The sequence below is a fragment of the Lycorma delicatula genome, chromosome 7 (assembly GCF_047948215.1).
Source record: "Lycorma delicatula isolate Av1 chromosome 7, ASM4794821v1, whole genome shotgun sequence".
In the NCBI taxonomy this organism is placed as follows: Eukaryota; Metazoa; Arthropoda; class Insecta; order Hemiptera; family Fulgoridae; genus Lycorma; species Lycorma delicatula.
The window spans coordinates 125,706,282-125,731,401 of record NC_134461.1 but is presented as its reverse complement, the minus strand read 5'-3'; the positions used below and the strand labels follow the sequence as shown (position 1 = coordinate 125,731,401).

At 32.4% G+C, this 25,120-nt stretch overlaps 1 long non-coding RNA gene across 2 annotated transcripts in view; it reads right to left on the bottom strand.

Moving 5' to 3' along the window:
- The window catches only part of LOC142327613 (uncharacterized), a 287,424-nt gene that overhangs the window by 132,146 nt on the left and 130,158 nt on the right, over positions 1-25,120 (bottom strand). For both annotated transcript variants that reach the window (XR_012757030.1, XR_012757029.1), the window contains exon 2: positions 5,867-6,014. This is a non-coding gene — a long non-coding RNA (uncharacterized LOC142327613). The remainder of the gene's footprint in view (positions 1-5,866; positions 6,015-25,120) is intronic.

The following is a 25,120-nucleotide window of genomic DNA, read 5'->3' as shown; positions in this document are numbered from 1 at the left end:
ATTGATAGATTTAATGCATCATTTCGTTTTAGGACGAATTAAATCGTTTTAGGACGTGTTCCAGAAAAATTATGCAAGAACTCTTCTACTTTCATTGTCACTCAAGAATCTATGTCCTTCGAGTGTCTCCTTCAAAAACCCAAACAAAATAAAAAATCGCACTGGGATAAATTTGGACTATACAGAGGATATTCTAAGGTTTCTCAGTAAATCTCGTCTGGTTTATTCCGAGTACTAACGGTTATGTGAGGCCTGGCGTTATCGTGAAGGAGAATAACTGCGGCTAACGGCGCCTTTCATTCCAGTAAGCGGCTTTCACTTTGTCCAAGAACCGGCAGGTGTACGCAGCATTCATAGTGCGATGTTAGTGGAGAAGATCGACGAACAAAATGCCTTTCAGTTCCCAAAAAAATGATCGGGAGAACTTTTCCGGCTGACGGATGCTTTTTCGCTTTTAAAGGCAAGGATCTCCGCTTTTACGCCACGAAATTATTTCCTTCCAATCGAAATCGATTTAGGAGTCTTTGGTAAATTTTCAGGCCTATTTCTGATTTCGAGTCAAAATTATTGGAATCCACCTCGTATAGCTTTTGCGGAATCCTAGGTACCTTTTTTTATTACTGAATGGACATTTAAATGACCGATACTGATTTACGAAGCGATTTCAACGACTGTATCGCACCAAACGTCTTCAATAGGGTCAAAGTTCAATTTAATGTTGTCATCCATCATATTTGTCTTAAAACGCCTGACATGACTCTCATTTTCAACAGTTTTACACCTTCAATAAATTTGCTGGCCCAGTGGTAGACTTAGGTATGCGACCCAAATTCTACAGGCAGACAAGTCAAATTTCGAAGGGTTTGACGCCTTCATTCACGAGAAACTTCATGATAATACGTCACGCAATCAATGATGGAAGAACCTTTGTTCTGTCATAACGCTATTGACGCAAATCCCGAGGCACTGAAACTTCCATTCCCACTTCACACCTCACCGGCAATATTCCTCCACGCTACCCCATTCGTGGGTGTACGCAAGCCGTGAAGACAAACTGTTCCGATTTACGAGTATATTCGACCGACTGTAAAACGTAATATAAAACAAATGAAATCATTACAAAATAAACCTCCTTGTTTGTTTATACAAACTCTGGTGACTAGTTCATCCAGAAATAAAAAAAGCATTAAGAGAGAGGAGAAAAAACTTATTTTTATACATAGCCACTAAGTGTGTATAAGGGCATTATCAAAACAATAATATCTACCTGTACAGCATCGAAATGCTGGACCGATATAGAATGAAACAACATACTATTTTACAGGACGCAAATATGAAGATAAAACATCACATTAATCTAATATACACTACAAATAAAGGAGTTAATTTTATTTTAAAAATCTACTAGAATAAATTCGTTTATGCCTTATATTTTTACAAATAGTATTTAATTTTCAGTATTTTAATACCTTACTGCTCAGTACAAAACACTAAAAACCAGCTTTTCATTTATAAGCTGCACAATATTTTTAAAAATTTTCACAGCAAAATATTTAAATTAAGTCAACAGCGCATAGTATTACGCTGAATGAGACTAGTAAAGAAGGTCATTTTTTTAGCAAAAAAGGAATAATTTTTTTAAATAAAACGTTACTTTTAAAAATAGAATCTTTGTTCAAACTGTTTCATAACACTGGTCGCAAAGCTGTACGAAAAGGTTTGGTACACCCACCTACAGATATTTTCTCTTACGTCCGCCTCAACCTTAAAAAGCGTTTTTATATAATAACAGTGATTAAAATTTTAAAGCCATAATTAACGAAATATTTAAATAGAAGACTAACGGAAAGGAAAGTGACTACCGAAAAATTACTAGGAATAAAAGGCAGCGGAAAACAGACAAATTATAGAAAAAATATCAAAATTTCCCGGACAGGGCTTCAGCGCTATTAAGAAAGAAAGCGCGATATAAGAAAGAAAGTAAAGGATATTCAACCGGGCGCAGCTACATATACCCACTTAAACAAGGTCTTGCGGAACCTGTTGCAAGTCCGACACTTTCCCCGTAAATGGGGTTCCTACGACTCATAAAATAAGAAAAAAAAAGAAAAAAGGGTATTCGACTTAAAAGGGATCCCATCACTCAGTAGTTTATACTAATACATATTTTTGTTAAAATGCATATATTGATGTGAGACGGGTAAAATAACGGGAAAGTTGTTGGTGTGACTGGAGTTGGAGTGGGGAGACTGTTTATTGCCTGCACATTTGAGTATTGCTAGTCTGTGTCGGGCATTGGCTTTTGAACAAGATTGCGTAATCGCGTGTTGTTAGTTAAAATGCGGTTAACTCTTGAAGAACGTGTATTCCTGAAAACAATTTATTTAGAGATGAAATCTCATGTTCGGTCGACGAAAGTTTAGGGAAAGATTTGAAAAGGAAGCGCCAATGAAAAGCGATATTCAGAAGTTAGTTAAAAATTTTCGTGATTCAGTTTCGGTTTTAGATCGGAAACGTGCACGACGCAGGTCGTACAGGACGTTAAAGCAGCGGCAGTTACAAGATCTCTTCGTAAATCTTTGCGGAGATTAAGCCTGAAAAAAAAAATTTCAATAGGTTCAGCCCGCATTGCAGCGAGGAGAATGCTGAAATGTTATCTGTATCTAATGCTGGTTAGCTAACTAATAATCTGATTATGCTAAAACGGTTCATTATTGCTGTCAACGGTTCAAGAACTTCATAGAAGCAACATTAGCATTCTACATGAAGTGTCTTTCACAGATAAATCGTGGTTTCATCTTGACTGATAGTTAATAATTAGAAATAGCTGACCTGAGGTATTGAAAATCCGCACATTTTCTTTGAATCTCCCGTACATCATCCACTAAAAGTAAGAATAGGGTGTGTGGTTTCAAGGGGACGAATAATAGGACCCTTTGAAACCAATATGGATGCTGCCGTTTGCCAAAAAATTATTCAACAGTTCATAACATTACTGCAAGAAGATGAGCGTGACTACTGGTTGCAACAGATAGCACCACTTGCCATACAGCTCACTCTACTGTGGAAATGCTACAGGATTTTTACGATGGAAGAATCATCTTTAATAGATTGTGGTCACCATTACCTCCTGATCTTGTACTAGTCAGTCAGAATAGTCAGATGGATCTTGGGATCCATCTGACTGGTTCAAACCTCTTTCTGTGGGGGTACTTAAAAGAAATTGTTTGTAGGAGCAATTCACACACCCTGCAGTAATCGAAGACAAAGATTAACAATGAGACCCAGGAAACAGACAGGGTACAGCTTACAAGAGTATCCGGGAATACGGTCAAAAGTATCGACAAGAAATGATTGGACATAATTTTCAACACCTTCTGTAAATTGTTATGTATGTGTTTGCCAATAAACTATTATTTATAAACTAAATTAAGTGATTGGATCTCTTCAACAATCTGTATGTAGCTATCATTATAAGAATACGGATACTGAAGAGAATGTAAGTGGAATATTTAGATGCAATCGGTAAAATATTGAGGACAACATTGTGATGCAACCTAAAGTAACCTAACCTGTCCTAAGGTAGGTATTAAAAACTCAAGATTTGTTTTTTTTAATATTTGTTCTCTTGTATTTTATTAATTTTAAAGTACTCAGTTTTTTCTTTTATTTTGATTTTTGTAAGATTTTTTAGCGAAGGAGCCACTTTATAATAATATTAAATATAATAAATGTACAGGTGCTAAATACTCTCCTAGTTTAATTTTTTTTGACTAGCGACTTTAGCGGTGACTACTGAAAACTATCGATTAGTGATTACAAGCAGCGGCTAGCGATAACTACCGACTAATGACAAACTGATAGCGGCGACAAGCGACTAGATTAGCAATTATCGTCGAGTGACGAACGACTGGCGATTCGCATTTCTCGACAAGCGACTAGACTACTATCGTCGTTTACCGATTACTATCGACTACAGAATACAGGCTTCGCTTAATCTTTACTACCGCCTAGCGACTCTAGCTAGACTAATAACAACGACCGGCAGCTAAAAGCAACTAGCGTCTGGATAATAACGAGTATCAGCGGCGACTAGCGACTATTAGTAACGAATAGCGAATACCAGCGTGTAGTACCGACTACTATAAACTAGCGCCTATCAGCGACAACTAGCGCCTATTAGCTACGACCAATGACTATTAGTGACTAGCGATTAGCGATTCTACGAACTAGCGACTACCAGCGGTGCCTACCGTATACTATGAATTAGCGATTACAAGCAGCATCTAGTGATTACTAGCGACTAATAAATGGCGACTGATAGCGTCAATAAGCAACAAGAGACTAGCGATTCGTTACTAGTGACCAGCGACTAAAGACTACTAGCAATTGATGAAATGAATGCATCAACGGTTCTATTGACAATAAGTCAACAAAGCAAATTCATGATTTAAAACATCTCCAATTAAATTGTTTACAACAAAAAAATGAATTACTCGGCCTTTAAAAAAAAAAAACATTAAATAATCGATATAAAAACTTAAAAGAAAATGATTAATGATTTATTTTTTCTTTATTTTTTCTAATAATCAGATCACCGGTCACTGGTTCTTCCTTATAGATTTAATCCCTAAACAAGTGTTGGTCTAATTGATTTCTACCCGGCTACTTGAAAGAGCCGACCCCTAATCAACTATCGACCCAATTTGAGACGGATGACTACCTACAGAATTAAAATTTTTTCTCTGGCCATTGGTGAAACATTTGTCGCCCAGTAACACTATTGTTAATCCACCGGGTTGGTCTAGTGATAAACGCGTCTTCCCAAATCAGCTGATTTGGAAGTCGAGAGTTCCAGCATTTAAGTCCTAGTAAAGGCAGTTAGTTTTTATACGGATTTGAATACTATATCGTAGATACCGGTGTTCTTTGGTGGTTGGAATTCAATTAACCACACATCTCGGCAATGGTCGAACTAAGACTATTCAAGACTACACTTCATTTACACTCATACATATCATCCTCTGAAGTAATACCTGAACGGTAATTCCCGGAGGCTAAAGCAGGAAAAAAGTAACAATATTGTTATTAAAGATTTTAAGTGTTAAAATATGATCCAACAGTTTGTCATTTTTTATCATATTTTAATAATATTAATTAATGTATAAACGTGTTTTGAATATCTTTAATTTGTCAAAAAAATGCAGTTATAAAAATACAAACAGTAAACTTGAGTTTTTTGTTCATTGACATCAATACAAATTTAAACAGAACAGAAAAGATTTTTTTTTTTAAATAAAATTGCAAAAAAATCCATTTTTTAATATTAGAATATTTCATACAGTAGTTTATATGAAACACAGTGTTATGAACACCATATATAGCACATAACGGTGTTTGTCGTAACATAGCCTACTAACTATGGAAAAAAGTTTAATTAGAGATTCCAGATACATCAATAATTATTTATCTTAGAACAATCGAGAATTATACTATAAATTTATCGAATCAAAATCAATTATTTTTTTTAGAGGTAAGACATGACTGCAGACATTTTAATGGACTATAAACATGCATTTCATTATGTACTATAACCTCTCCTCTTCACCCGCAGGCGCTTAGAAAAAAAGTGATCATAACATTCGATGTAGACTATTTCGAAATATTAAACATCAATACATTCTCATTTGGTTTAAAAGCCCGCATAAACAAACATTAAAGTGCCTAATGCCGCAGTAGGAGTTTGCTTTAATCGTTTAATATTATAAATTACGTTAATTATATATGTTTACGTTTAAAATTATGATTAATAATATATTATTTACATATAATCCATATATAAATGTTAATTTAAAATTTATCGAACCTATAATGATTATCCACCGATAAAACTACTACAATAGTTAACTGGATTTTATACAAACTAATAAATTACCGTACAAATGATACTATCAGCAACAAGATAGGAATGATAATCATTAGCCAGTTACTCAATGACTTTTCCTCTTGAACACCTAAAACAAAAAATAACATGTAATAAATATTCTTTATATTCTATGAGATGTGTGATGGGAACACACACACACACACACACACACACACACACACACACACACACACACACACACACACAAACAAACACACACACACACGTACTACGTACATATAAAAAAAAAATATCGAAACATCGACGAAAAACAATAACCTTTTTCTCCTATTTGAATTTTTGTGTAAATATATGTTTATATGAACACTACATGAATGTATAAAACTGCAAAGTATGCAAAATTTTGTAACTATGCTTTTGCAAGGTTCATTAAAATATTTTTAAACGATCGGTTTATAATACTTCACTATAATTATTTTAAAGTGAAAGTTACACCACTGAAAGTTTTTTAAAGTTAAGGAGAAACAAGTAAAATATATAAATTTTTATCTCTATACATCGAATATATTTTCATATTAATAATATATTGAAAGTGAATTTTAAGTAGATGTGACCATACAAGAAAACTTCGTCAGTTTCTTATTTCATATTTATTTTTTCATTGGTTTAAGCGAAGTACAGAATCGTGCAGACATTTATGCAATCTCTCTAAGTTCGCTAAGTCAGAAACCTTGATTATTAGGGAATTTCTCAATTTTTTTTTTTTAATTCAGACAATTCTGATATTTTAATATAAAAAGTTAATCTTTTTACTTTTCTAACTGCAGCTCTACTGCTCTACAGCTGTATATAAAGAAAAAGTATAGCGAAGACCAATCGTTTGGGTGCTGTGTTTAAACAAAATTTTGACGTTTCATGACCCCTCCAAAAACAAAATTATAGAATATAAAAAATAATAGACACCAAAAAAAAAAAAAAAATTATGGAAAATTATGATGTTAGGTTTCCAAGAAGAAAAGATCAAAAAATAAAATTCGAAAATGAAATGGTCGGAAGAACGCGAGGACCAACAAACTAAGAAAATTAAGAGGTATAATTAAGAGAAAATACAACAAAAAGAAAGAAGTGAGGGAGGTTGAACGCGGTCCTAAAGTGACCAACATCGAAAAAAAAAATAGAAATATTATTTTTAGAAAAAACCTTTTGATACTATTTACGAAATGTTTAAAATTTACAAAACTAAAAAAAATTGTTTTGAAGCATTTTTATCTTCGTTTGAATAAAATGTGAATTGTACACCGAAATATTACCCGTTAACTAACACGTTTACAACTAATAATGTTAATAATTTTTAAATCCTATTTTTATCAACGCGGGAGAAATTAAAGTTTTCCGAAGTTTTTTGAGCTTTCAAAAAGTTAGTACAATACGCATACAGTATGTTAAGCATGTAAAGTATGCACGTAGACAGTATGTTAAGTATGTTATTTAATGAAGTTTCTAGATAAGATAAAATACGTTAATTGTATAAGTGTTTAATAAAATCTTAATGAAAGGAAAAGGTTTCGTTTGTTAAATTGGTTCCATATTCTTTAAATTTTTACTTCCCTGGCTATAGCAGTATTACACAGCTATGCCCCCTGGCATAGCTTTGAGATGATTAGCGATCTGACAACTTTTGAGTTTTTGTAAATGTCGTAGTTTTAACGCCTTCTAGTCCAAAAAAAACACATAAAAAGTTTTGAGAAGATGAATGTACTATGCACGTATGTGCGCACCCCTTTTTTCATTAAAGTATCTGAACTGGTTCATCAAAAATTCTGGAACATGGCTCAACAAATTTCTATACATCTCAAAAAATATCTTATTTCTGTGTGTTAGAAATTTCTAATATTATTTCAAATTTTGGTCAAAATTAAAAATGGGACAAAGACAATTTTCGTCATTTTTAATTTGTACTTTCTTTATTTAGTGGTCGTAGATGATTTATCTTAGTACGATTGAAGTCTTATTAAGTTTTTCAAAATTCCAAACATTTAAGCCAATAGGATAATAAATACGTATATATTGAATATATAATATATAAACACTACACCCTCGTCATCTACCACATATTAACTTCCACGTCATCAAGATGTCGTGAAATAACAACTCCGGGCCGTTAATCGCTCTTAGAGCTCGATTAATCCTTCCTGGGTTTCAGGATATTTTATTAATAATAACTGAACATTTTTATTCCAACTTTAGAAAAAAGGAAATTCTCAATTTGATCCAAAAATGTGAGGACCTTACAATGTGTAAAACACATCTTCGAACTTGCTACAAACGATGGTAATCAGCCTATACGTGAACGAGATGTTTCATCAAAGGTTTCCAGATATCGAGGGTTCCACATCGCAATGCGAAACATAATCTATAAATTTAGAGAAACTAAAATCTGTTGAATGCGCGTCCGAGTCTAGAAGACTTTATCCTTACAACGGAAAAATTGATTAATATTCTTGATCGCATCGCTCAAAGTCCAAAAAAAATCTATCAAAAAACTTGCACAACAAGCAGAAATCTTAAGGAATAGTTCTCAAATAGCAGTGACTAAACATTAAAAACTAAACGCACACAAAATAACTGCAATGGATCAGCAACATAACACTGATTTCCCTAAATATATTGAATATTACCACTGATATTTGGATTATATGAACGTAAAAGAAGTCATTTTTAATTTTTTTTTTTTTTTTTGTGTGAAGCGTAGTTTTATTTATTGGACTATGTCGTCAGCCTGTCGGGTTCGATCTGTGAATAATCCTTGACATTTAGGAAAAAATATTACACGAAAAAAATTGGAGTTTGGTGTGCTGTATCACGTAACCGAATAATAATTCAGTTTTCCAGATTATAGCATACTCAGAACAACATTGCAATATTACTTGTCCTTTCATTGAACTTAAAAACACCCTTCACAAAAATGTTCTAAAAAATTTTAAAAAAATATATATTTTTTTTTAATTTATAATTTTTGAGCCGTGCAAAATTAAGAGTAGAAATTTATAGAATTCTATTTACAATCCTATTATTGTTTTATTTGTGAGTTTAGAAGTCAGTTTTATTAAAATATTTTTAAAATCACACTTTAATTTTAAAATTATTTGCTATTTATGAGTATACAAAATATATATGTCAAATACATTAAAAATGATTCGATGCAAAGATGTCATTTACAGAGCATTCGTGTATATCGCGTCAAAGAGATCAACACGCGTGCGGCACTCCTTTTAATAACAAAGACAAAAGTCACGATCATTTGTAGTTACAAAAAGTAATAGTTTATTTAATTTTGTAGGCCATATATAATACTTTTAATCTTTCGTGAAAACGATTTGATATTGAAACGGAAAATAGCATAAGCAAATACATTCACTTAACAGAATAATAATTATTCATACGTAGCACAGAGATTATTTTTCTGTCCTAACAGAAAACAAAAATTATATTTATATTTGAACATAAGTCCGTTGCATAATTTCTACAAACCCCAAGAAATTTATATTAATCTTGATTAAATACAATATAGCCTATAATACGAGTATAAACATTTATAAAATCGAAATATTTTATTATATTCAACCAAAATTATAAAAAATCTGGTCCATGCATAATGTGATTAGCACATTACCTATACTTTGCTGAAAATTTTTATTGAACAAAAAGTCTATTTTTAAAACAAAAATTAAATTAACTGTATTTATTATTTTTTTAAATCTCTGGGAATACCGATAGATATTGTTTCAGAGGATGAAATGAATGACAATTTTTGTATCGCGTGAAAATGACATCCTGACAGGATTCGAACCCCGAGACTTCCGGATGAAAAACCGAGACGCTACCACTCGCGCCACGAAGGCCGGTAAACTAACTCTATAATACGAGTGGTTTCACTTTTATTACCGTAAAGAGTGTCCGCTATAGTTTCACGTTTATATAAATATTTAGATAGAATTATAGGTCGATGCAATGAAAAGGTTTATTAAATAAGAAACAGATGGGTACAAAGAAAGCCATTCTAGTCTTTAGATTATTAGAACATAAGCTTAATAGAAATAAAACTAATTAGAAGTTATCTTGAGAACGGATTTAATAATATAAAATGGAATAACCGATTACAATTTTTCAGAAAAACCGGAATAAAATATGTTGAGATCAGAGTTATTTATTATCAGTACAAGTATCACGTTATAGAGTCAGAAGATGAGAAACTTTAGCGCCGATTAAAAATGGAATGAAATTAGAATGTATCCTAATCCTAGTCGCTTTCTAACTTGTAAATTGAATAGACTATTACGGGCATAGTTTAGTCGTTACATGGAGAGAAATTAACTTATATTTCCGCAGATTGGAAATATATAGGCAATAATTTTCCAATATGATGGAGTCCATCCACATCATACAGAAGTCATGCGATCAACGAAGTTCCCAGAAATTCGGATAGGCAGGAAAACTCCTATCGCTCGGCCACCGCAAAGTCCGGATTTGATTCTTTTTTTAGGACTATGTAAAAGACATGTCACACCAAGAAAAAAAAATTGTCATTCGATTTTCACCGCCGAAGAATAAGAGCAGCGGTGAAAGCAATTCCTGCAGACGTACTCGCCAGAGTGTGAAATGAGATGGATTATCGGTTTGCCATCTGCAGGGCTATAAACGGTACTCATTTTGAGTTACATTAAGTGGTAAAAAAAACTGTAAACTTTGTAATTTCATGTAATAAAATAAATGCATTTGCAATTTTAAATGATGTAAATTACATTTAAAACCGTGGAGTTTTTTCGTATGTATATATATATATAAAACAATATATATAATATTGTATATATACATATATATACATATATATATATATATATATATATATATATATATATATATATATAAGTTCCCGAACTTCTGGGAACCTGTCGTTGAACGCACAACTTCTGTATGATGCAAATGGACTCCATCCTCTTGGAAAATTAGAGCCTATATATCTCCAATCTGCGGAAATACAAAGTTAATTTCTCTCCATATAACGACTACACTATGCCCGTTTAGTATATGTATATATATATATATATATATATACACACTATGATATTCAGGTATTTGATAAAAGAAGACGTGTTAAAAACTGATGAGAAAGATAGAATTTAATTATAAAAGATATATAAAATAAATTTTCGATTACATAGAATGTAGTGATATCTAGTCAACATAAAAACACGGAGTGGAGAACAGCAACAAACTAGTCAAATGACAAAAAAAAAGTTGGAGTTGGCGTTCCGATTTAAAATTTCAAACAATCTATAAAATTTCTTGTAAATTACTGAACTTCAGTTGTTATTACTTTTGTTGAACTTTTAGAAAGAGAAAGTTTGTATACTACTCAGTTGATTTGCGAAACTTCACGAAAAACAAATCCTTATAAAACAATAACGGGTGCTTCTAGAAAATGCTTTAGGTGGAGATTATTGAGTATCAACAACACCGAATGGTAATATTACACATATTTTTAAAATTTACGGTTATTATTTTTAGGAATTCACCAGTTTTTAACTTTATAGGGTTCACAAATAAAATTTTTGTTACAAATTTAATATGTAAAACTAAATTTCCGCGGCCGAGCGGTAGCGCCTCGTTCTTGAACACTGAAGGTTCTTTGTTCGAATACTGCTCAGATTTGGCATCTTTCAACGCTACAAAAATTCATTTCTCGTATCAGTAACTCTAAATAAGACGTTAATCGGATAAAATTTTGCTCTTTAGGAGGTTAATGAATTATTATTATTATTATTTGGTAAGTTAAATGATAAATGTTCAATGTCCGTCCCTTTTGGAGATACGTTGTTTTCTTTTTAGCCTCCGGGACTACCGTTAGGTATTACTTCAGAGGATGAGATGAAATGACAATTTTGTAGTTTGTGGAAATTTCACGCCTGATCGGGATTCAAAACCGAGACCTCCGGATGAAAGGCCTAACGCTACCACTCGCGCCGCGGAGGCAGGCAGTTATAGTACACTTCGGAGGACGTCAACAAAATTAAATTTCCTAAGACAGATTCAGGGAATATTGATTAATCATGTACATAGGATGCTAATAAACTATTGAAAACTTAAATAGTTTTTCAGCACTTAAACATTGAAAAATTAAATATAGTAATTATGTACACGTATTTTTCGAAACGAGACTACTACATCCCCAAGCACCCGTAGATGGTAACTCAAGAGTTTTAAATGGAAGGGGGAGAGTTGTAATATATCATTTTAAAGGGATCAAAAATGAGGCACTGGGAATCTTACATCCCTTCACGAAAAAGGCCGAAAAAGACCGAGGTGTAAGTGCCCTGCACAGGGTGCTCTCACTAGAGGCATTGGCGTCAAGACCGAGTCCCGGCTTCTGGGGCGGGGTCCAGGAACGACATAGTCGGGCATGGATACTCCGCCCTAGGGGTTAGAGACAGGTAATGAAAATATCTAACCGGCGGGTTGAACTGTCGAACTAGACTTAGGGCCGGCGGACGGGGAGGCCCGTTTGAGTAGAAAACCCCCTGGGTTGTGCTTTGCTTTATTGTGGATACGGTCCGCGGGTAGGGTGATAAAAAAGAAAAAAATGACATTGAAAAACAAGAATATTATCTAAATCACGTTGGGTTATTATAACTCTACTAAAATGGTGGTCATTTAATGTTTTTGAGATATAATTTCAAAATTGGTTTACAGTACTTTTTAAATAACTGCGCAACAATGAACACTACAAAAAAAAAAATTACTATTTTATCTCAAAATGATCTAATTCTCAGTATGAAACCATTACCACATGGAATGAACTGCAGACAACTTTTAAAACTAGTTGTGAAAAATATTAAATGGTCGCCATTTTGGTTAGTGTTGTCGAAGCCCGATTGTATTTTATATCAAAATTGTTGTTTAATCACCTTTAAAATGACGCTCACAATCCTATTATTTCCATTTTAAATTTCTGATTTGCCTCACACATAGGGGTTTCTAAATGTTTGGGGTTTGGAAGACCCATGGAATATCAACATTTATAGAAATTATTCAGTTATCAAACGAATGGTATAATTTGGAAAAATGTTTGCACACATAGTTTTTGCGCAATAATTTTTTTCAGCATAGAGACATATCGATCTGACGTGGCTAACAGATCATGAGGCTACTCTCGTTTTCAAAAAAAAAAAAAAAAAATAAGAGCCTATAATGCCGTACGATGACCCAAGAATAGACGATAACCTTGCTGCTGTATACCGGGCCGCGTATACCTGTGTAGGATTTTCTTTTACCCACAACCGAAAATTTTTTTTATTAAAAAATCCGTTCAGGTGTGGAAATGGGCTTCGTCAGACATTCACAGTTTTTTGCAAAGTCGTATCCTCGTTTACCTATACGACCGTTCGTTCATAGAATTGATGGCGCATTACGTGATCGTTTGGTTTCAATTCCTGGATGATCTGCGACTTGTTCGGATGGATGGTAAAGTAAGTTAAAAACTTGCGTCAGTATTCTTCGTATACTTGAAGTAAGCGACTGTAATGCACAACGAATTGAGTGGTGTATAAGATGGTAATGACAAATTTCGGTCTTTAAAATATCAATCATGACCTCAACTACTATTTATTCCTCAACAACTATTTTATTCCTTATATATATATATATATATATATTACTAAAATTAATAAAAATGGTAGAAAATTTTTTTGGATTGTGTGTAAGAATATTCTTTGAAGAAGAAATAAATGAACGAGTTCTGATTTTTTTAATGAAGAATAATAAAAAAGAATCATAATTTAGAACACCTTGAAATTTTAAAGAGGACAAATACGTAACACAACAGGTTTATTGTTATTATTTATGCGTAAAAGTAATATTATACCAACAAATGACCGATATAAAATGATATTTATAATATTGTCATTGAATTACAATATATTTTTAAATTTTTAACCTTTTTACGACAAAAAGATCCTTTAATAATTATGGTATTTAAACAAACAATAAAATATACAAAAAACAAATAATAAGATATAAAATTATCACATAAACTATGTTTTTTAAAATTATTTTTTGTTACGTGAGGTGTCAAACAGCAATTTTACGTTAAAAATTGTAGGTGTCGTGCTAACAACAAATTAGCGACTAAAATAATACAATTTCATTTCAGGATTATCCTTGAAATTGTTTTCTTCACTTTTAGTTAGTTCATTATTCCAATCCTTTCACTACTAATAACATTATAAGTCTGAGATATTATTGTTGATGTAGATTTAATTTTATAATGTTAAATTGTAAATCGGTTTAGAAAAATTCATCTTTGAATGATATTTATTTATTTTTAATTATATTTATAAACAATAATTTAATAAAGGTAATATTTATTTGCTTCCTCTAAATTTAATAATAGGTTTATTTTACATAAAATCAATATAGATTTGATATTAGCCCGTAAAAGAATTACTGCATATTTGTTTCATAACTGTAAATACAGTATTGATCAACTGAAGAAAAATATTTTACTTCAATTTTTTGAAATAATTTTTGTACATAATTATTAAAAATGTTAAGTATCTGTCAAGGGGATCGAATGCGATTCAAATCTTTTTTCAATAAATGTTGATTTATTTTTTCAGGATTCGTAGCTTCAATTGCTAAATTTTTAAACGCTTCAGTTAGATTACGCATTCAGATCATTATTTGACTGAGTATTTTAAACACCGAAAATACAGAATGATTTAAAAAGACTTCACAAATTTAAAAACATATAAATATTTATTCAGATAATTTACAGATTGAGTTTAGGTTTCATTTCATAGAGAAACACATCAATTTTTTCACCTAGCATCAATTTTGTTTCGATATGGCTTCCACTTGTAATGTGACATACATACCGCCTGTAGTCAAATTCATTCCAGACTGTAGCCAGTAAGTCTGGCGTTACCTCTGCAGCTGCGGCGTTAATTCGAAATCATATCTCAGCAAGATCAACAGGTGAAGGTAAACCTGCTGAAACCCTTCTAGCGGGGTCAAATCTAGGGAGCGAGATGGTCATGCAATTAGATTTTCATGACGAACCAAACCACCTAGGAATGGAGTGTCAAGAAAATCTCGGACTTCTAATCGGCAGTGAGGTGATATCCCGTCTTTCTGGTAGTAACGGCGTCCATCTTGGTCATCGTCGTCTAACTGAATAATTAGAAAATTATTAAGCATGTCCAGATAAACGATACTTTATGGTTGCCCCCTGGAAGAAGAACGGACCGTTCTGTCTGGAAAAACAACCTGACTCAACGAAGGATTAGTGTCAAGAGTAAAATTTTACGCTTACTAGGAGGATTCCTACCGTACTCGCTTCAAAATTTTCGTTAAACTGCAGTTACTGCAGTTACTGCAAATCGTGAAACCAAAACACATAGGGAGCACGTTCCGCACCAGTAAATGTATCCATTTTTGACAACACTGGTGACGACATTAGTGGCCGAATTCGGTACTAATGAACTACGCGAGACAAAACTTAATGTGGTTTGCTATGAAATGAGACCTCTACCGAATCTATAAGTTATCTAAATAAATTTTTATATATTTTTAAAATTGTGAAGTCCTTTTTGAATCGCCCACTATTCTCATACCGAGAAAACAGATGTTGATTACAACAACGACAATTTTGTCCTGCAATTCAATTTACTCAAGGTCCTCTTGATTTACTCAAAGATCAAGAAACAAATTCACACGCTTGATAAACTTCTAATAAAAAGATAGCTTATCTGTCTCTGCTCTGGTCCGCTTTCGAGAGTGAGGTCAACACCTACACCCTCCCGCACGCCAGCTCCAACACAGAGTTCTCAACACATCCATTGTCATCCGAAGAGCGGATATCTCAGTTAACCGATCCTCAATGCCATGACGCTTATCTTGGTGAAGTAAGCACCCAGACGGGCCCCTAGCCACCCGGGTTACTACTGTAACCACACATCCATAGCAGCATCAAACCTTCTCACTTCAGCCTTCCCCCACAGGGATAAGAATCTCAGGAAGTCAGTAACTACATTCCATTTCCTTTCGGTTTTCCAATTAACTTATAGATTAAACCCAGATTGATCATCGTAAGCTCTCTAACTACTTTGGTACGTTCAGATTCGTAGCTGGAACAAACATATAAGACATGGAGCCCATCATTAATGGTGAGCCGGGAGGCTACATTCCCGGCTCAAGCCTGAATTAGCCAAACCAAATCTGGCCAATCTATCTCTAAAAGCACCATGTCCAGAAAGAAACTGTGTAATATACCGAGCGGGGGAAATTTATCTAACAATCTGAATACTTCTCAAATCAGGAAAAATAACATGCGGGTAACGGTCATCGGACGATTCGGTCCACCTGAGCTGCCATAATGGAAAAATTTCTAAATTCTATACACAGTCTTTTTTATGGCCTTGATAAATTTTTGTTTCAAATACGCCATAGGATTTTTTTAAAAATATTTATAAACCAATTATGTAATATTTAGAGTACAATTGTGAAAAAATCAAATAGTTCAGAAAAAACTTCATAGTTCATTTTGACACTATGATCAAGTGACGTTTTTATCATCAAAATTATACTGAATATAGAATATAATTGCTAAAGAAACCAAAAAATTCCGTCCCAGTTGATCTCCGTGAAAAAATGACGTTTTTGTCATCAAAACTATATTATATTTGAAGTATAACGGAAAAAAGAAATTATTGGAACAAATTTGAATTGAAACAAATTACCTCATACTGTGTAACATTTTTAATTATAGCCACAACTTGAAAAACGAATGAAGTGCTAGAAATTAAAAATATTCCAAATTTTATAATATCAGAGCCATGGGAAACCCTTTCTACAAAGTTCTAATATCATCAAAATTCTCGTATACTTGTGTGTAGTTAAATACAATTTTCAAGGATTATCAACCTTGAAAATTAAAGTTTAAAAATGAATTATATTTTAAGTACGAGTCCCAATTAGGCTATGGTTTTTTTAGGGTTAGAAATTTATTTACCGGAGAAATTAATTATTAAAACAGTCAGCCAGATTTTATACAGTGTTATTTAGAGTTAATATACTGAGTAAACTCAATTAAAAAAATAAGGGTACCATGATATCCCATTGACCGAATATATTATGTCCGCAGTAGTCTATTGCTACGGCCCAAAACAATGGCTCAAAAATTCGATTATTCATGATAATATACCAGATATTCACTTTCGAACAGTTTCGGACGAATTCCACCGATTCATGTCAATTTCTGTGTCCCATACTCGATAATTACGGCGATTCACGACTCCATGAACATAAAATGTTGTTTCATCAGAAAATAAACATTAAAGTCATGTCTAACATGATCGTTACAAATTGAAGTCATGTAACTTATCATTAAGTTTAATTTCATGGAGCAGTTGCAGTTTATAAGTACGAAATTTCAATCGCTTGAGAACAATATTGTGGACAGTGCTTTTAATAACGTTTAGTCAACGAATAAAACTAATAACTGGAAGTTTTGGACTTCTTAAAATGATGTCGAATTCTTTCAATATTTTCAGCACTTGTTTTAGGCCTCTCCGGTGAGTGTCCTTTCAAAATGTACTTCGGTTTCCAAAAACTGTTCTCACCACTAGTATACTCTTGTCATTCGGAGAATTTCAACCACAGACTCTCGTATAACTTTTTCCACGACAGTCACTGATTTTGTTTCTGCGAATCAGTATATGCACAGTTTTTTCTCTTGTGACGATGCCATGATACTCAAGCCCAGGTTGGCCTGTGCAACAGTCCAAGATAACTGCTACCTGATGGAAAATGTGTAAAAACTAAATTCCCTTCAAAATTACGTACACAACACTAATTGAGTGCTGTAAATCAAATGTATATTCGTTCTTGAAATCACGAAATTCTTTTTCGGATACCCGGTATATGATTAGTTAAATTACGAAATAAAAATAAAATTCTAGTTATAATTTTTACCTGATATTTTAGCTACTATTATGATATTTTTTTCAAATTGTTCCTCATGTATTTTTTAACTCTTTCCTCAAGTAAAATTGCTATAAGCAATTTTTTTTTATCCAAGAGTTACAGTGAATATGGGAATAGTTTAAAAGTGCGTTCTGTTGTTTAAAAATACTATTTTTTACAAGATTAGGGGAAAATCTGGTATTCCTATAAACAAAGAGAGGGTAGTAGAACAAAACACAAAAAAGAAGAGAAACTACGAAGAAAGAGAGGGGACAAATAAGAAGATAAAAAGGACAAGTAAATGATGAAATTATTTTCGACGTATTCTTATACCTTTTCGGTATAAGAAAAACTTTTTTTTCTATTTAATATTAATTCAAGATCTACCGAATTCCTACTTTGAGGATACAACATATTAAACGGAGATCAAGTTTTCCCCGATTATCCAAATGTGTAACGATATGGGAAAAATAATTATTCAAATCGGGAATCGAATATATGCTAGTCAGTAAACGGAATATCAAGAATAAGGTAACCTCATTCCGTGTTTATAAAAGATAGAATAAATAATTATCCTGAAATCATATATGAATAAATTCTAAACAATCTTTCAGGGTTAATTGAGGGTCAATCCATATTCGTACTGAACAATCATTATCTTCATATATATTTAAAAGGGAAAATACTCATAGCTACTATTATTTTACGCACACAACTTTCATTTTTAGTTTATAACAACATAAACTTTATAAGTAATGCGTGTTTTTATGTTCTAATATTGCTTTACTAAGGAAGAATAAACATTTATTAATAATAACACAGCATTAATTTTTCCACGTCGTTAAAAAAAAATATTTATTGAAATTAAATTATAACTAAGTATTTATAATAAAAACCACGGACAAAATAGCTTGTATAACTTTAGGCAAATTTATTTAGAATCGATTCTCCTTTCACGAGAAAGATAACGTAGGAGGAGGTGTCCGTTCACGTTCAGACATGTGAATATTTTAATCAAACATTGATCACACTGAACTTTCTATACAAAACGAGATGTAACAAATATATTAAGCCAAATTATTCTTCACTTTCTGTTCATAAACTGTTTGTAAGCGCTGAAAAAATGTGTGCCTTATAATAGTAATAATAATGGTACTAACAAACAAGGAAGTAATTCTAAATACTTGCTGAAATAAAAAAGGCTTGATTTATTTGCAATAACGTAAGACGAATAAATCCAATAAAACCTTCTCGTTTCATACTAAGTTAGATTATTCTGTAATGAGAAAAAAACCAAACTGAATTCCTATCTAAATATTTTATAAAATGATAAAAAATCATTTTTTATAAAATATTTTCAACCGATTGAAATTAAAAATACAAAAATTGTGGAAGTCATATTTTTTGTGTTTATTTATTTTTATTAAACAATTTAGCATATACACTGGAGTCCATATGAAAGGTCGTACGTAAGATTGTTTCTAATCTACTGTACATTCCATTCGCTTAAGCGCAAAAGTTTTCGCAAAAACTATTTTTTCAAAACTATAGTATACAGAAAAGTTATTTATATTATAATAATTGTCACGTACTTGGAAGGTGGTGATTTTTTCATGCTTTTCTCGTGCTCTTCACAATCGGCTACGATTGTGAATTCCACTCCTACAAATTCATACATTTAGAGAGATGTATGCTGGAGTGTATGTTGAAGACCAGCATCCACGTACTGGTCTTGAAGAAATCCCCAACAGTGAAATAATAAACTACACCAGGGCAGCAAAAGAGGTACGACATTATATTATGCTGAAAATTTGTCACAACAGACATTGTTCCGTGGCAGTGGAATATTATTTATTTACCATGACGATTTGCTTATTGATTATTACTTTAGATTTCTGATTTTGATTTGCCAAAAACTTTATCTGTATTTTTGTATATATAACTGTACATTATAATATATGAACTCAATGTATAGATTTTTATCAACAAAACATCTTGTTTTTTACTTAATCGTTTTATGTAAACACTTTAAAGATTAAAATTCATTTAAATTATTTCGCTTATTAATATATCTGGTTTGTCTGGCATTTCTTCCACTACCATCAACCTATTCGGTCGCCCTAAAGCATAAAGCCGAATGTCCATACCACAAAAGGCTACTGTCCCTCAAAACCGTTTAGCGACCAATATCCTAATTAGCTCCTAGAGCTTACCTAACTGCGTAAACGGAATAAGCGTGGTGCCCTACACCACTCACTTGCGAGATCCACCGCGCACTTGTCATATATTACTGACTAGCAGACCCGACAATGCTTCGCTATTGCTAGATTTGAGTATAAATATATATATATATATATATATATATATATATATATGTAGAGAGAGAGAGAGAGAGAGAAAGAGAGAGAGAGTTTAAATGAACACAACTGAAAATTTGATAAAAAAATTAAAAAACTGAACACTACGGAACTTCACAATTTTTACCTTTCACTAATTCTCCTTCCCCTTTTCCCTTTCCAACGTCTCCCTTTCAACCTTCTGCCTCACCCTTCCAGTTTCCTTTTTACCCTTTCCCATTTTTCCCTTTTCTCTTTCCAACTTTTCCCCGTTTTTAATTTTCCCCTTTTTCCCTTTTGACCACGCGTAAATCGGTCCATTAGTTTTTTGGTCTTTAGTGGACACACAAACAAACATTCCTTTTATATATATATATATATATATATAATAAAAAAGTCTGTTTGTACATTTGTTTGTTTCGTAAATATCTCGACACCGGCTTCACCTAGCGGGTATAGTTTTTGCAAAAATATTTCTTTTCACGTAACTAATATTCATATACTGAATATGAACCAAATCGGTATAATTTTCCTAAATATCTCAACCCCAGCGCCATCTAGCGGGTCCATTTTTTGCAGAGATAATTCTTTCCGTCCAAGTAACACGTATTCTGAATATGAGGCAAATCAGACCATAAGTACAATTTTTCGAAATATCTCGACGCCAGCGCCACCTAGGAGGTCCAAAAAAATTCAGAAACCTTCGCGAGCGTGCGCACAACAACTCACTAAAGTTTCATCGCTATCGGATGAACGATTTAGGAAAGCAGAAGAGACTTACAGACAGACAAACATTCATTTTTATATATATATAGATGGGTACGCGCATCCTGTTTACATACTAAAATATATGACTTGTCAATAAATTAAAATTTAATCCGTCAAGGATAGCAATTTGCTGCTACGCCTAGGTCGCTTAATGCCAGCAAGTACCTGTACCATATTATAGCGCATTGGACTATATTCGACCCATGGCCAGCCATTTCTTGAGGGTAGCTTCCTACAGCAAGCGATAGGAGTCTTATATCCCTAAAACTACTGATGCCGGTTGAATAAAGCAACGGCATCAAGGAACTTCCCCCCGGTCCCACAATACGACTCACGTCAGATTGACAGATTGACACGCCGCTTATGAGTGGCCAATTTTCCCCTTGATCTCTAAGTTCCAGGATGGCCTGGGTTCTGAACCCCCAAAGAGGCGGGCAGTCGACACACCATGTGTTCGTTCGACTGGACTTCCTCGCAGAAGCACAGCTGGTGGAACCGAAAGAAATATTGGTTCAAATTCGCGTGGTTGGAGAGCACTTGGGTTCCACGTAAAATCTTCATAATAGAAATTACACAGTAGCAATTTTAGACAGGATAGTTACACAGGATTTTAAGGAAAAATTATTGACAGTTTTCGTAATCAGGTATCTGTTTATTCATTAATCGTATCCCTTTTTTATGTACGAGTACATAAAAAAGGGTACACAAAAGCATATTATAATTTAAAATAATTTTTAAAAATGATAAGCATACATTTTAATAATGATTTAAAAATAATTCAAGTATTCAAGACTGATTTTAAATTAATAAATAACAAACGTAAGCGATGCGATCGATCAAATAATTAGGTTGTGCTTTATTTATATCTTACTTATTTATAATAACGTTAGAGGTAATACAAGGAATCCATAGAAAGTAAAAGAACATTTTTTAAAAATTTATAGCAAATAATAAAATTTTACAGAAAAATTTCGAACGTGATGATGTCGTATAAAATAACGTATTATTTACTAACCCGCGGACAAGCTCAATAGAATAAATATTGTTTCTCTTTTGTTCCATTTTCTCATTTTAAAAGAAACCTCCAAAATATCATTAGAATTAAAAAACAATTTCTCCTTTAAAAGAGATAATGAATAGGATAAGAATCATATTCATTTATTTATTATTCTCATTATTGAATTTTTATTTTTTGCAAATAACTACGGATAAGAATGAAAACATTATATGAAAAAATTCAATGATGATTGATATGCCAGCATCTTACTGCATTTGTCGATCGTGAACGTACATAGTAAATAATACTGACTTTCGTTTCATGTCCAGATAAAAAAATTTAGTATTTTAAACTTAAAACTGGAATTACTTTATTATATTTTTGAAACGTTTTATTCAAACGTCAGCGACTGTAAGATTAAATTTTACAAACTGTTAGGAGGTATAAAGTAATCATTTTTAGACTTCAACAGATTCCTGGGTGTATGTTATATCCGATTAAAGAGAATTAAATAGTTCTCTACTGTTGCAGATATAACATTCACAATAGAAGTGTATTATTACCAATTGACTTTTTTTATATCACTTGCAGTTACTTTATCATATTTATTCGGTTTACAATTAAATACAACATTACTTTCAAATCTACTATCAGAATAGGCCGACTCAGTACCATTATTATAACAGTTAGAAAAAATAAAACAAAAGCATACAATAAAATTAAATTTACTTAAATCCATGTTATAGACAAAACATATTAGGAAATTAAAAACCCATATAAGATAAAAAGTAGAATTCGACTTATTTTAGAAATTTAACGAATAACATATAGTATAAAAAGCCTTCAAAGACTACTTCGCTTTCGACTGACTTTTTTTAGGAAAATGAAGCTGAACATTTAACAGTGAAAATTTAAGCCTGAAAACGAACACTATGGTGAAACATAACTATGAACACACGTACAAAATATTAAGGGTCAAAATTTTATACATTGTGCAAGGCGTTTTTAAAGCTAATATGGGTCTACGGGTTACAACTTTGGGTACGGCAAGCAGTACCAATATCGACATCCAGGTTCCAGAAAGAAGTGCTGAAGAAAATATTAAATGCGTCACGGTTTGCGAAGAACAAGAAGATCCACGATTACCTAGAAATGCCATCTATTCATGAAGAAATTTTCCAGATAAGTTCAAAATATGTAATTAAGCTTTTTTTTTTTAGAGGTGGAGGAACCCCATTTACGGGCGCCTAGGCGGTGTCGTTCTCGCTAACAGGTTCCGCAAGATGTTAAAAAAAGCTTATGTGTTCCTGCGCACTACCGAGTAAACTTCCACCCCTGGCTACCCACCCTTCCTGGTACAGCCGGTGTGCATTACTTCAGGAAGAAATACGCCCTCACACACATTCAAACACTACAGTCAACAGACACCGACCTTACACACCTCACATCAAACTAAAATCACACCACACAATCCACAACATCTAATAATCACTCCAGTATACATACCTTACACAGCACACTCCACACATCAATCAGTCATATCCAATCACATAAACAAACACCTCACAGGCAATCAAACACCAGCATACTTACCTCATGGATCATCATGGGACGCGGGAGTGTCTACGACTTTATCGCACCCAGGCGACCCTCACACGTACGGGAAAAATATAAAATTACGGAATTAAACTACTATATTTGAAATACGTTTTTATCAAGAAATCGTTCAACGGTTAGTATAAAATTAAAAAAATACTTCAAAAATATTATCAATAAAATTTGGGTCGTTTGAGCCTCATTTAACCCAACTGGTCCAAAATAATTTTTTATCAATTTTATGTAATACTTACAGTAAAATTGTTTAATTTCAGTAAAAACATTTGGGTTCAATTTGATCGCGTAGGTCAAACGATGTTGAAGGATTTCAAGAGCACGGAACAAATTTTCGAATGAAACCAACGTTGTCGATAAGTATTGTATGTATTTCATATTAATTTTTTCAAATGTACAAAAAAATGTGAAATTTTTTATTTCTTCGGGTTGATAATAATAGGATTTATAAATACTTTTCTTTTTCCTGTTCTAGCCTCCGGTAACTACCTTTCAGGTGCTTCAGAGGATGAATGAGGATGATGTGTACGAGTGTAAATGAAGTGTAGCCTTGTACAGTCTCAGTTCGACCATTCCTGAGATGTGTGGTTAATTGAAACCCAACCATCAAACCGGTATCCACGATCTAGTATTCAAATCCGTGTAAAAATATCTGACTTTACTAGAGGATTTATAATACTAAATAAGCTAAGGTTAACGTTAGTAGTAAACAAGTTAGTTTTAATGGGTAATATTTCGGTCTTTAATTCACATTTTATTCAAACAAAGATAAAAATGGTTAAAAACAATTTTTTTTTTTAGTTTTTTAAATTTTAAACAATTCGTAAAGAGTAACAATAGGTTTTCTAAATATAAGTATATATTTATTGTATACAAATTTATATAATGATTTATAATTATTCTTTTTTTCTTTAAGTTAATTAATTTTTCTTGTAAAACCAACTTACAAAACTATCTTTCAATTCTTTAAATTTGTATTTTTAAATCGACACCAAATTAAGGATTACTTGGTAACTCTTTGGTAAGAGTTTAAATTTGGCGTCTAAATTTTAAAACTAAAAATTTAAAAGTTAACTGAAACAGTATTATTTTTAACATTTTAAGGCAGATTATTTTTTTTAAATACGATTTTATTAATTATTTTTAACTTGTTTTAATTTACATTTTTTAGTATTATTTTTTATTTAACGTTTTAATATTCCTGCAATAAATTTAGACGATAACGAAAAAAAGGCGTTCACGGGAAATAAAAAAGACGAGAAACTATTTATTTAAAAAATATATGTATAAGCAGGACGAATTGAAAACCTCCTCCTTCTTTCATTGCACTTTGTTAAAAAAAAAATTCAGAAAAAATTATAAGAATTGAAATTTTCTATAAATTTTAATGTATTGTATCTAAGATGCTGACTATTTAATTTTATACAGTATAATTTTTCTATAGCAAACAAACACGATCAGAAAAAATCTCATTCGAATCGATCCATAACTTTCGAAGAG